Here is a 13,262-nt window from a genome sequence, read left to right as displayed (position 1 = left end):
ATAAAATAAATAAAATAAATAAAATAAATAAAATAAATAAAATAAATAAAATAAATAAAATAAATAAAATAAACTAAATAGTTTTTATTTACAGTTTTACTATATATAACTACTATTATTACTAGTAGTACTATTATAACTAGAGATGCTAGTAGTACTTTTATTTTCTAACTCTCTTAAATCTTCTTTGTCTTTTATATTTATTATTTGTTTTTGTTTTCCTTTAGAACTACTAGGTAAAGTATAATTGTAATAAAGTTGCTTTTTACTAGAAGAATAGAAATAGCAATTAGAAAAAATCTGTCGCGTACAGCTATCCATCTACATATATCCTTCTGCTGTGCTAGCTAGGAGGTTAACCTTTTAGCAAACGCAACAAAATCTACTTACTAAATATAGTATAAAATATATATCTTTTTAACATTAACTTTTTTACTTAAACTAAAATTATAATATAATATAAATAAAGTTAGTAATATTAATAAGTAGAATAACTTTAGTAAAGTAAATATATATGTTAAATAGTATTATATAGCGTTATTATATATTATTATTATATACACTATAGTTATTTAAATTATAGTAATTACTTGTTAAAGTTTTTTTAGCTTATATAGTTTTTTTTAAATAAAAAAGCCTTATATATTACTAGAGACATAAGAATTATTAACGTACCTAACAGGTTGGCTGGCCACACGGGTTAGCCGGCTACTTTTGCTAAGCCCCTACTAAAACCACTCTATTCTAGCGCAAAACAGCCTACTTTAGCCCTATATAGAGTAATACAACATAAGATATTATTTAGAGTCTACTTCTGCTACTTTCTTACATATACACAAGTTATGCCTAGTTTAATTACACTACTTATATTACCTTTAACTTAGCTTACTTTTTTTAGCGCACACTTATGTTTTTAGCTTTTTCTTATTACTACGCGCTCTAAACTTCTTTAGAGTAGTTAGATAAGCCTAATTTTTAACTATTAAAGTCTTTTCTGCCTAAATTTACTTCTTTTTATGTAATCTATGTTGTGTAGTAGCTTTATTTGCTGCTTAAAGCTTTATAATCTTCTTTTACACTAACACTAGCTTATGCGTAATAATTACTGCCCCTTTTAAGACTTTCTTAAAGGCTTTTACTATAAACATTAGTAAGCTATCTACATACCTCTAAATTCTTACTTTTATAAGCATTAATTATAACCTAAATTTAAAAGTATTGCTTAGGGTTTATAACTACTAAGGCTTATTATTAATAAGTAGTAGTAGTAATAAAGTATGTAACTAGATGTTAAGGGCTATTTTAACTTATTCTAGGTTAAATAGGACTAAACTAGCGCCTTAAAACCCTTCTTAGATATTACTAAGAGTAATTACTGCATTATAGGCGTGTATAAAGCATAGTAAGAACTTAAGTTTTATAATATAAGTAATCTAGTTACACATAAGATCTTTAGCTTAGCACCTATACACTTTCTTTAAAAGAGTAAAACAACCTACATTAAAAGGCTATAAAAGGTGTAATAAGTGTAAAGGCATATAAATAGTAATAATCTTATTCTCCTTATAGTACTGCTAGAAATTAAGTAAGTTATAGCTTTTATAGCTATTAATAATAAGAAGCTAATAAGCGCTTATAACCTTTTTTTTATATGCTTATTAAAGTGCTTTAACTACTGCAGCCTAAGCTTATTTGTTATCTAGCTATTTTTAAAGACTATAATAACCTAGTTCTAAGGCAGATTCTTCTCTTTATACTAGGCAGAGAGGTAATAGCAGCCCTTAAAAATAATAAAGAGTAAAATAGCCTACTTTATTATGTTAATGCTTTAGATAACTATTATCTACTTTTTATTACTTTACTGTATTACCTTTAGCTGTCCTTGTTTTTCTAAAGCTATAATAACTGCTCTAGTTAATATTTAGCCTATTATAAAGCCTAACTTATTAAAGTTATTTGTGTTTTTATCCTAGATACTATACTTAGCTTTTATGTTAGCTACTAGGCAAAACTAGCTCTAGATAACCTTTAGATTCTTATAAAGCGCTTTTTTATAATTATACTTATAATTAAACTTTATTATAAACTTAGGGCAGTGCTTAACCTATATACTGTAAGGCCGAGATGGTGCTTACGTGCGACAGGTATATATACTATTCTGTACGCAATAATTAACTGTTAGTTAATTATTCACACCTTTTTAGTTGTATTAGCGTAGTAGTACAGAGCTCTGTCCTTACATAATAATTAACTAACAACAAGGACAGTTGCGCGTTTAACCTACACCTTAGACAGCTTAGCTAGTTTTTAGACTAAAACGTAAGGCGGCCTCTTCTAGCGCCACATTGTAGCTGCTAGGAGGTCTAGTGTATATGGCTTAGCTGGCGTGGCCACTAAGCGTTGCGTTGTGTTTATCCCGCGCCTCTAGGCCGCAGGTGGTCAGCCTCTGGCCAGTAACCGAGTCATGCACATGGCGCCTCTGAGCTGCGGGTAGGTCATGTGACGCCTGGGACATGCGTCTGCTAAGAAGGGGGATAATGTAAGGCCAGGATGGCGCTTACGTGTAAGGCCGAGATGGTGCTTACGTGCGACAGGTATATATACTATTCTGTACGCAATAATTAACTGTTGGTTAATTATTCGCACCTTTTTAGTTGTATTAGCGTAGTGGTACAGAGCTCTGTCCTTACATATACTAGGCTAGTTTAAGCTAACCTAGCCTAGATTGCGCTCTGCGCGCAAGGAATTAGCTATATTAGCTATAGCTGCAAGCCTAAGAGGAAATCTGTGTGTAATAAGCTTAAGTATGTACTTAACAACAACTTTTTTTTAAGCTTAGTTAGATTCTTTAATTTAGGCTAGCATTCTGCTTCTAAAGGCTGTCCAGCGCGTTAATTGCTTAGTGTGATGACAAGCACTGTCTCTACTATTGTATAGAGCTGGGGAAGTAAGGCAGAGTAGGTTAGCTCTATTTTAGCTACACTAAGATAGAGAGGAGAAAGGGAGCTTTAAGGGCAGCTCTACAAAAAAAGTGCTTATAGCGCTAAGGCGCTAGCAAGGACGCTAGCGCTAAGCAAACTAATAGTGTTGCGCTAGTTGCACCCCTTATATCCTAATTAGCTGCACAGGCAGCTTGTTATGTGACGCGCAACAGAGCTCTCTGCGTAGGACTGTTACATTACCCCCTTCTAAGGCAGTCTTGTCCCTAAGACTAGGTAGTTTAGCGCCTTTATGTTAGTCTTTAAACTAGTTAAGACTTTAGCGTAGGTTAATTATTAACTTTTATAAGTTCTATATTCTTACCTTTTTTATACGCTTGCAACTAGGCGTCTAGTCGCGCTAGTAGACTAGGCTTAGTAGGATATGCTTAGTAGAAGTCTCTTACCTTATGCAGAGCTCTAAGGAATCTGTTAGCATTATACTAGGTAGGGTTAGGATTATAGCCTACCTATAAGGCTTAGTATTAGAGACGCCTGCGGTAGACGTGACTATTTAGGATGTCCTAAACCTGCTACTTAGGGTAACTGTTAACCTTAATTAGCTCCTTTAGGGGCTTAACCTAACCTAGCAGCGTTGTAGGTGCTGCCTGCTGTAGGCAGTCTATGTAGAAGACGTTGTGCATTCTTATGTACAAGAGGAGCTTAAGCTAGTATAAATAACCTCTTATGCCTATAACTAGATAGGGCCTATACATCTACTAGTTAAGCTTCTAGCTAGGGCGCTCTATAGTAAAGCCCTTAAGGGTTACATATACTTTATTACCTACTATAAAGTTAGGCTTATGCTGCTTTTTATTTACCTAGGCTACTTACTGCTTTTAGGCTTAAGTAATGCTTTTTCTTATAATCTTAATTACTTATTATATAGTGTTATAGTAAAGCTTAGTATAGCTTTAAGCCTTTTTACATAAAATCTGCTCTAGCGTAGTTAGTAAGCGTTTTATATGTGCCTTTTAGTCCTAGTAGTGTGTTAGACAATAGCTAAACTTAATTTTAAATAGTAATAACTTTATTATCTTATGCAGTAAAGATGCTTAAGCCTAGTTTATGTAGGGCAGCAGGTCTAACTAGTTGTTCTAGAAGTAATTAATAAATAAACGCAGTTACTAGTTAATATACTAATTTAGCACCTTTATGTTACTATTAGTCTAAGGATAGTAGGGTATAAAAAGCTTTTATTTAACACTAGTAAAGTAGTAGAGCTTATTTATAAATGCAAAGGTAAACTATAGTCTATAGTTAGAAATAATTAATTAAGGGGGTCTATAGACGCGCTAGATATAGTAATAGTATAGGTCTGCAGCCTCTATAGCAGTAATAGTCTTATAGCACAGCAGTAAGAAGCAGCGCTTGCTTAGACAGTCTACTATAATAAACATGTTATTATAGCTAGCTTAATTAAGTAAAAATAACTTAAAATTTATAAAAATGTTTTATTATACTTACTTAGGTATTAGTAGTAGCTTAAAAAGCTCTAAAGTCTTATCTTAAAAGATATAGCTTTACTAATAAGCTTTATAAGCACTAATATAAGTCTTAATGTCTTAGCTTATACTTAGCTAGTAGTACTACTTACACAGCAGCTTAGTTGTTTTCTTAGTTCTAAAATGTGTAGTAAGTTGCGTTACATAAACAGCATAGATAAAGTAGGTTCTTAGAAACTAAATAGCTAAAACTATAAGCTTCTTTTTCTTTAGTAGTAGGCTTTTAGTGTTAAGCTTTTATTATAAGCTAAGATCTTACGCTTTATTATAGTAGTATTATAGGCTTTTATAATTTTAATTAGCATCTAGGATTTAATTAATAAGCTTATATAGTTAATTTATTAGTAGTAGCTCTATAAGCTTTTTATTTAGCAGAGGGGTGCTCTATAGAGCAGCGTGTAATTAAGTAATAAGACTAATGCTAATCTACTTTTAGCTTAAAAAAAAGTGTGTATAAGCAGCTTTATTTTATTTTTTTATGTTTTAAGCTCCTCCTACTTTCTTAACAGCCTGTCTGCGACAATGTTAGCAGTGCCTAGGCAGTAGGTTAGTGTGAGGTTAAAGTCTGCTATTAGCATAGCTTATTACATCTAGTAAGGGGTAAGCTTATGCTTAACAGTAAAGTACTTAAAAGCTTAGTAGTTAGTAATTACTATAAATAGCTTATTTTATTATAAGCTTATTAGCTATACTTACTACTTTTATAAGCTTTAAATAACTATAAGCATTTTTTTATTATGTATATTATAGTTTATCTATAGCAGGCTTATAGTCTTAGAGTAGAACGCTATAAAGCGCTAGATGCTGTTGTCCTGTAGCTGCAATAGTACTTCTATAACAACTCTGTTGCTTGTGTTAGTCTTTATACACATCTTATAATTTAGTAAGTAGTGCGTAAAGATGTTATTTAATAGCATAAAGTTTTTAGCGCGCTTAAACGCAGCTAACTTATGCTCTTTTAAAGGATGCTAGGCGCTACACTTAAGTAGCTTTGTAAGTAGCTGTATAATGTAACTATAGTCTTTAAAAAAGGCGCAGTAGAAGTTGTAGAACCCTAGGAACAACTGTAGGCTCTTAATTAAAGTTAGTATAGGCTAGTTTTAGACAGCAGCTACCTTAGCAAGGTCCTTATAGATTCTGTTTATACTAATAATAAAACCTAAAAATTTTATTTTAGTAACTATAAATTTACTCTTTTTAAAGTTAATCTGCAGGCTAGTGTTTTATAGATAATGTAGAACTTTAGTAATATATGCCTTATGCTGTAAAAAGTTGTCTAAGTAGATTAAAATGTTATTAAAGTAGGCTATATAAAAGTTGTTAAGTAGGCTATGTAGAACCTAATTAATATATTACTAAAAAGTTATAAGGCTGTTATAAAGTCTAAAGAGTAGTACATAATACTTATAGTTACTATAGCGTGTTTAAAAGGTAGTTAGGTCCTTAACCTTTTTAGTAAGCTAGATGCAATAAAACGCCTATTATATGTTAAGCTTAGTAAAGACTTTAGCTGTAGCTAGCTATGTAAGTGTCTTTTAAATTAAAAGTATTAGGTAAGCATTTTTCTTTATAATTATATTAAGCTTATAATAGTCTATGTAAAACCTTTACTTTTTTTCTAGCTTCTTAGTAAACAAGACTAAAAAAGCGTAGCTAGTGTTACTATGCGTAATAAATCTGTGTTGCAGGTGGTTGTCTAGATAGTCCTTAACTAGCCTAAGCTGCTCTAGAGACATGCTGTATAGTAGGCTGCTTAATAAGGTGTTCTCTACTATTAGCTTAATATTATAGTTAACACTAGGTTAGTGCAGCAGCAGTTTATCTAAGTCTCTTTTTAAGAAGTAAGCTAGCGTAGCTCTAGTGTACACAGGGGATAGTAACTTCTTAAGCATTAGCTGTTAGAGCTTATTCTTAGAATTAACTATTATAAGTGCTTAGTAGTCCTTAATTAGTTAATTAACTTTATAGACGCTAATATGTCTAATTATAACATCTCTGCGCCTTACGTGTAGCATAAACGTAGCAGCGTTAATTATGTTTACTTCTAGCCCTACCTTAGCAAGTGCTTTTCTAGATATAGCTAGTTAACATTAGCGCGCTTAATTAGCGCTAAAAGGTATTAGTTAAAAATTAAGTTACTTTTTTATTTTTTTTAAGTTTTACTACTAATTATGCTTTTAAGTTAATTAAAGTTAGTATTAATTAATTCTTAATATTTTTATAAACTTATTTTATTAGTTAGTGTCTACTTAATAAGATTAGTTAATCTATAGAAACATACTACATATAAAGATAATAATATTACACTTATAGTCTTATATCTAATTATTATCTAGCTACTAAATTAATTATTTCTTATAGTTAATTTAAACACTAGCCTTTTTAAAAACTTTATAGCCTATAATTAAGTTATAACAGCTTGTGTTATAAAGGATAAAGAGTGTAAGCAGCTAGTAGCTATTAATTACTAAGTTTATGTAAAAGTACTTATCTACCTATCTGTTTAGTTAATTATTATATTTTGTAATAAAGATAGACTTAATGCTAAGCATCTTAGGCTATAGGTGCTTCTAGATTATCTATAAGTGTTGTAGGTAGATTAAATTATAGCTGCTAGCCCCTGTGTTAATAAGACTATTTAAGCGTACAGTAATCTCTTTAGTAGAGATGTAGTAGAGCAGCATAAAAAGCTTACTACTAAATAGCAGCTTACATAGCTCTTACGCTAGCGCTTTATTTATTAACTCTAAGAAAAAGACTTTTTCTAGAGTAAGTTTTTTTTTAATTTACTGTCTTTACTAAAGCTTGCAGTGTTTAGCTTTTATGCTGCTTCTATAGCCTTACTCTTAGCGCAGGCGTAAAGGCAGTTACAACTTATATGTCTTAGCTAATAGCATAAGTAGTAGGTTATAGCATTCTTTGTTAAAGCTGCCTATACTTAAAGTGTTACTAGAGTTATTAGGGCAGTAGTAGTAGTAGCAGGTTAAAAAACATTCTAATGCATAAGCTTCTCTTAACCTCTTTACACATGTTACACGCTTAACTTTGTAGTAAACCTCTGCAGTAAGAAGGATATCTAGTAGGCTTACTTTATGTAATTAAAAAAGCTAACTATTAAGTTATTATAGTAAGTCTTTATATGTACTTAAAGCTAACTTAATAAGGTGTTATAGATCTTGTCCTTTTACTACTTAAGTAGCAGCTTAGCTTTATTTATAAGGCACATAAACTAGGCTTTAAAGTCTTTAAAATTCTAAAATAGCTTTATTTTAAGCTAGTAAAGCTTAGTTTTAGCTTTTATTTACTAGTTAGTATTTTTAAAGCTTTTTTTTAAAAAGCTTATAATATTTTTAGTTATTACTAGCTTACTTTACTGCTTTTAGGCTTTAAAGTAAAAAACTAGTTAACTTAGCACTTAACTATCTACTTTACTTTTAGTATAGTGTACTTAAGTGTTTTTTTTCTTTATAGAGTTACTATCTGTAGGTATAAAGTAGTTTATGTTGTAAAGTACCTTACTTATTAAAAGGTCTTTCTAGTAATTAAATTTAATATTATTTTTACTTATAAACCTAGGCAGATCCTCTACTTTAGCTAATAGTTTTAGCCTAGCTCCCTAGCTTATAGTACTAATATAAAAGAGGTTAGGCATTCTTAGCATAGCTAGGTTAAATTATAGTTACTTTCTTAGTGTAGTTAGTGTAAGTGTGCCTTTTAGCACTTAATAAGCTTTGTTTAAAAGAAATAATTAATTACATGCTAGTATAGTAGCAGCCTTAAGTTTTTTAACTTTATCTTTATAATTAGCTAAGTGTTTAAGAGTTTTATTTAGTAAGCTTTAAAGCTTTTATAGCTTTTTACTAACTTTTACTTACTTAGCTTCTGCTATGTTAACTGCTTTAGTAAAAGTATTAGCATAGTTTTAATAAGCTTACACTTTTAATAACTACTATAGTAGCTTATTTACTATAACTGCGTAATCTACAGCTATAAGGTTTAGTAGGTCTAGGCAGAGGCTAATTAAATTATAATTAGTAGTACTCTAAGTAATAGCCTTTGTCTAGAGCAATAGTGCTTTCCTAGCCTGCTAAGCGCGCACGCGTGTAGTCTTAATAGTGTAGTCTTTCTTAAACACATTATTAGCGTAGAACTAGGCCTAGCATAGCAGCGTTCTTAGTTTAGGCGTATAAGTGTTGCTAGTAGGCTAGGCAGTAGGATTAACGCGCATTTTAATTTTTAATAGGTTCCCTATCTTAGTGCTCTTAGCTTCTTCCCTCTACTCTAGAGTCTAGCAGTCCGCAGAGGTATAGTGTAGTGTGAGCCCTGGGTCCGGTGACAGTGGGGCTGATAGTCGATTAGTGGTGGGTTTGTACGTGGGTTTGTACAGAGCCTGCGGCTCTCTTTGCGTTGTTGCGGTGGTAGTTAGTACAGTAGGCCCCCCCCTACAGTTAATTTAAACTAGAGCAGCAGCGCTTCTAGCTTAAGGCTTCTTAATAAAGTGTAATAATCTAATTATTGCTTAGTGTTGCTTTTATAGTTGCCTAGCTTAACTAGGGCTTTAAGGCAGATAGCTATTATTAATAAACTAAGGCTTAGCTTAGTTATACTAGCAGATCTATCTAAGTAAGGGTTAGTTAGCAGATTAAGCTTTTAGAGCTAACTGCACAGTAGACCTAGATATTATGTTGCTGTCTTTTAGCTAAATAAAATAATTTTAGTGTAATATAATAATAAGCACTGTCTCTACTACTATATAAAGCTAGAAAAGCAAGGCAGAGTAGGTTAGCTCTATTTTAGCTACACTAAGATAGAGAGAAGAAAGGGAGCTTTAAGAGCAGCTCTGCAGAAGAAGTGCTTACAGCGCTAAGGCGCTAGTAAGGACGCTAGCGCTAAGCAAACTAATAGCGTTGCGCCAGTCGCACCCCCTATATCCTGATTGGCTGCACGGGCAGCTCGTCATGTGACGCGCGACAGAGCTCTCTGCGTAGGACCGTCACACTTAGTGTTGTGTAAGAGACATTATAGATAGCTGCAGCGTGTTGTAAGAAGAGTTTTAAGTCTTATTTAAAAGCCTAAAGAGTAAGCTGTATCTAACATTCTTTAGAAGATTTAATCTAGTGTTGTTATTAAGGCATTATGTAGATAGGTAGAGTGTGGTAGGGGCTTAGCAAAAGTGGCCGGCCAACCTGTTAGGTACGTTACTTTAAAAAAATTTATTAAATAAGCAGCTACTTATAACAACTATTATAAGAAATATACGTAAAAAAAAAAGACCTAGCAGAACACCTTAGAGGCTTAAGTTAGCGCCTAAGAAAAAGAAAACACTTTGCTGTAATAAAAAGCTAATAGATCTAAGCTATAGAAAACACATATATAGTACCTTTTAAAAGAAGAGTAGAGCTCTTAGAAAAGGTAATAAGCTACTGCTAATAAAGAAGTAAAAAAAAGTAAATTTAAAATAAAGTGTCGCGTACAGCTATCCATTTATATATATCCTTCTACTATGCTAGCTAGGAGGTTAACCTTTTAGCAAACGCAACAGTTATAAGCCTGGTTTACAGCGTAGTGTAGATGGTTAGCGCACAAAATTTTCGCATCCCTTCTCTCCCTGCTCTATATAGGATCGCATTATCTCTAAACACTGTGTGTTTAATTCCTACGCTTAGTAAAAAGCATTTAGGCAGTGCGTCTATTACAGAGGCTACCTTACTAGATCTGTCTCTAAGTTCTGTTGCTTAGGCTAGAATGTGATGACAAGCACTGTCTCTACTACTGTATAGAGCTAGGGAAGCAAGGTAGAGTAGGTCAGCTCTATTTTAGCTAAACTAGGATAGGGAGTGAAGAAGGCAAAGGGTTTTTGCAAGAGAAAAGCTTGCGCAGCGCTAAGGCGCTAGTGCGCTTACTTAACCCTTAGCAAGATTATATAACTAGTAGTAAAGCTTAATAAGCAGCACTATTACATTACCCCCCTTTAAGGCAGGCTTGTCTTTAAGTCTATAGTTACATATAATAATAACATGTATAGCATGTTCTTTAGCCTTTATTATAGTCCCCTTTACTAGCAAGTTTTTTAGGCTAGTTATTCTTCTTTGTTGCCTCTAGGTCTTCTTCTGCCCTATACACTTGTAGCTAGGCTTCTAACTATACTAAGAAGCCTAGTTTATTTAGATATGCATTATAAAAGTCTTTTACTTTATGTAAAGCTTCTATAAACTTTTAGGTGTTATACTAGGTAGAGTTAGAGTTATAGGCTACCTAGAAGACCTTATACTACAGTCGGCAGTAGTAGAGACAGCTGTTAAGGATTTTCTGTACAGGCTATTTAAAGTAACTATTAATATTAATAAGCTTTTTCTTAAGTTTAAGCTAGCCTAGCAGCGCTATTAGTAATTCCTTTTGCAGGTAGTCTGCGTAGAAGACGTTATACATGTGCATGTATAGTAGCAGCTTTAAGCAGTATAAGTGTCTCTTTATACTTATAATAGAGTATAGTTTGTATATCTAGTAGTTAAGCTTTTAACTAAGGCAACTTAAAGTAAATTCTTTAAGTGTTACATACACTTTATTACTTACTATAAAATTTAGACTACTTTTTATTTTATTTACCTAGGTTGCTTATTACTGCTAGGCTTATATAATACTTTTTTAAGCTATTTTTATAGTAAGCTGCACTATGTTGTGCTAAGTTTTAGCATAGCTTTAAGCCTCTTTACATAACATTTACTTATATATAAAACTTAATTACTTAGTTTATTCTTTTTAGTTTTAATAGTAAGTTAGTTAGTAACTAAATTTAATTTTAAACAGTAATAGTTTAGTTATTTTATAAAGTAGCATAGCTTATGCCTAATCTATGCATAGTAAGAGGTCTAACTAGTTATTTTAGTAGTAGTTTATAAAGAGTTGTAAGCACTAGTTAAAATACTAGTTTAGCACCTTTATATTACTATTTATTTATAAGTAGTAAAGGGTTAAAAGCTTTTACTTAATTTTTATAAGTTAGTAAAGCTTATTTATAAACTTTAAAGTAAATTAAAAGCTTTAATTAAAAATAATAAACCTTAGAAAGCTAAAGATGCGCTAGATGTAGTAATAGTATAAGTTTACTATATTCTTTACTATTATTATTTTATAGCATAGTAGTAAAAAGAAGTGTTTACTTAAGTAGTCTACTACTATAAAAGTGTTATTATACTTTTTTTTATTTAGTAAAAATAACTTAAAGTTTATAAAAACATTTTACTAAACTTACTATAAAATAAGTAGTAACTTAAGCAGTTTTAGAGTTTTATTTTAAAGTGTGTAGCTCTATTTATAGGCCTTACATGCTATAACATAGTTAGTAATGTTCTAGCTTATATAAAGCTAGTAGTATTAGTTATATAGTAGTTTTAAAGTCTTTTTTTTACTTAAGTAAGTAGTTACTTAGGTTACATAAACTATGTAAATAAAATAAGTTTATATAAAGTAAATAGCTAAAACTACTAGTTACTTACTATTATATATAAGAAAGCCTTTACTTATAAGCTTTTATAGCATTTTTACTTTATTCTAGCCTTGCTTTTAATATAGCTATAAGCTTACATAGTTCTAGTTTACTTTAAAGATGTAGTTAATTAGTGTATAAAGCTTATTTAAAAATAAAAAAGCTATAAAAGTGTTACTAGTAGCTACTTTTATAGCATTTATAGCTAGTAGTTCTTCTATAGCTTACTAAGCTAAGTTGTCTACTATAGCCTTAATAGTGCTTAAGTTAATTTAGTATACTATAAAAAAATCATATATATAAGCTGCTGTATTTTTATTTTTTTAAGTTTTTAGCTTTTCTTACTTTTTTAACAACACATCTACTACTACATTTATAGTCTCTAGCTAGTAAGTAAGCCTTAGGTTGTAATTAGCTACTATTATAGCCTAGCATATTTACTATAAGGTAAGCTTACACTTAATTAAAAAGTACTTTAACACTTAATAGTTTATAAAGGCGCTAAATAGCTTAGTTATTTATAAGCTTATAAACTAAGCTTACTACTTATATAAGCCTTATATTATAGTAAGCATCTTTTTATCCTAAATGTTATAGTTTATTTAAAGCGCGCTTATAGTCTTTAAATAAAAGGCTACTAGTTACTAGAGTTTATTATTCTATAGCTAGAAAAGCACACCTGCTACAACTATGTTGCTAGTGTCTGTCTCTATGCGTGTCTAGCAGTAGAACAAGTAGTGTGTAAAGCTAGTGTCTAATAGCATTAAGTCTTTAGCTTAATTAAAAGCTACTAGCTTATATTTTTAAAGTAGTGCTAAGCACTACACTTAAGCAGCTTTATAAATAGTTATATAATAATACATCTATAGTTTTTTAGAAATGCTTAGTAAAAGTTATAGAACTTTAAAAAGAATTATAAGCTCTTAATTAATATTAGTATAAGCTATTTACATATAGCTGCTACCTTCTTTAGGTTCTTACACATGCTGTTAGTGCTAATAATTAGACCTAAAAACTTTATTTCTATAATAGTGAACTTACTTTTTATAATGTTTACTTAAAATCTAGCGTCTAGTAGTTAACAGAGCACCTATGCAACATGTTCTTTATGTTAAAATAAGTCTTTTAAGTAAATAAGAATGTTGTTAAAGTATACTATATAAGTGTTATTTAGTAAGCTATAAAGCACTTTATTAATATAGTGTTAGAATATAGCTAGTCTATTGCATAAGCTAAATAGTAGTACATAGTATTTATAGTTACTATATTATGTTTAAAAGGTAGTAAGGTCCT

The sequence above is a fragment of the Lindgomyces ingoldianus genome (assembly GCF_010093535.1).
Source record: "Lindgomyces ingoldianus strain ATCC 200398 unplaced genomic scaffold BDR25scaffold_18, whole genome shotgun sequence".
Classification (NCBI taxonomy): Eukaryota; Fungi; Ascomycota; class Dothideomycetes; order Pleosporales; family Lindgomycetaceae; genus Lindgomyces; species Lindgomyces ingoldianus.
Note: the sequence above shows the minus strand (reverse complement) of the source record.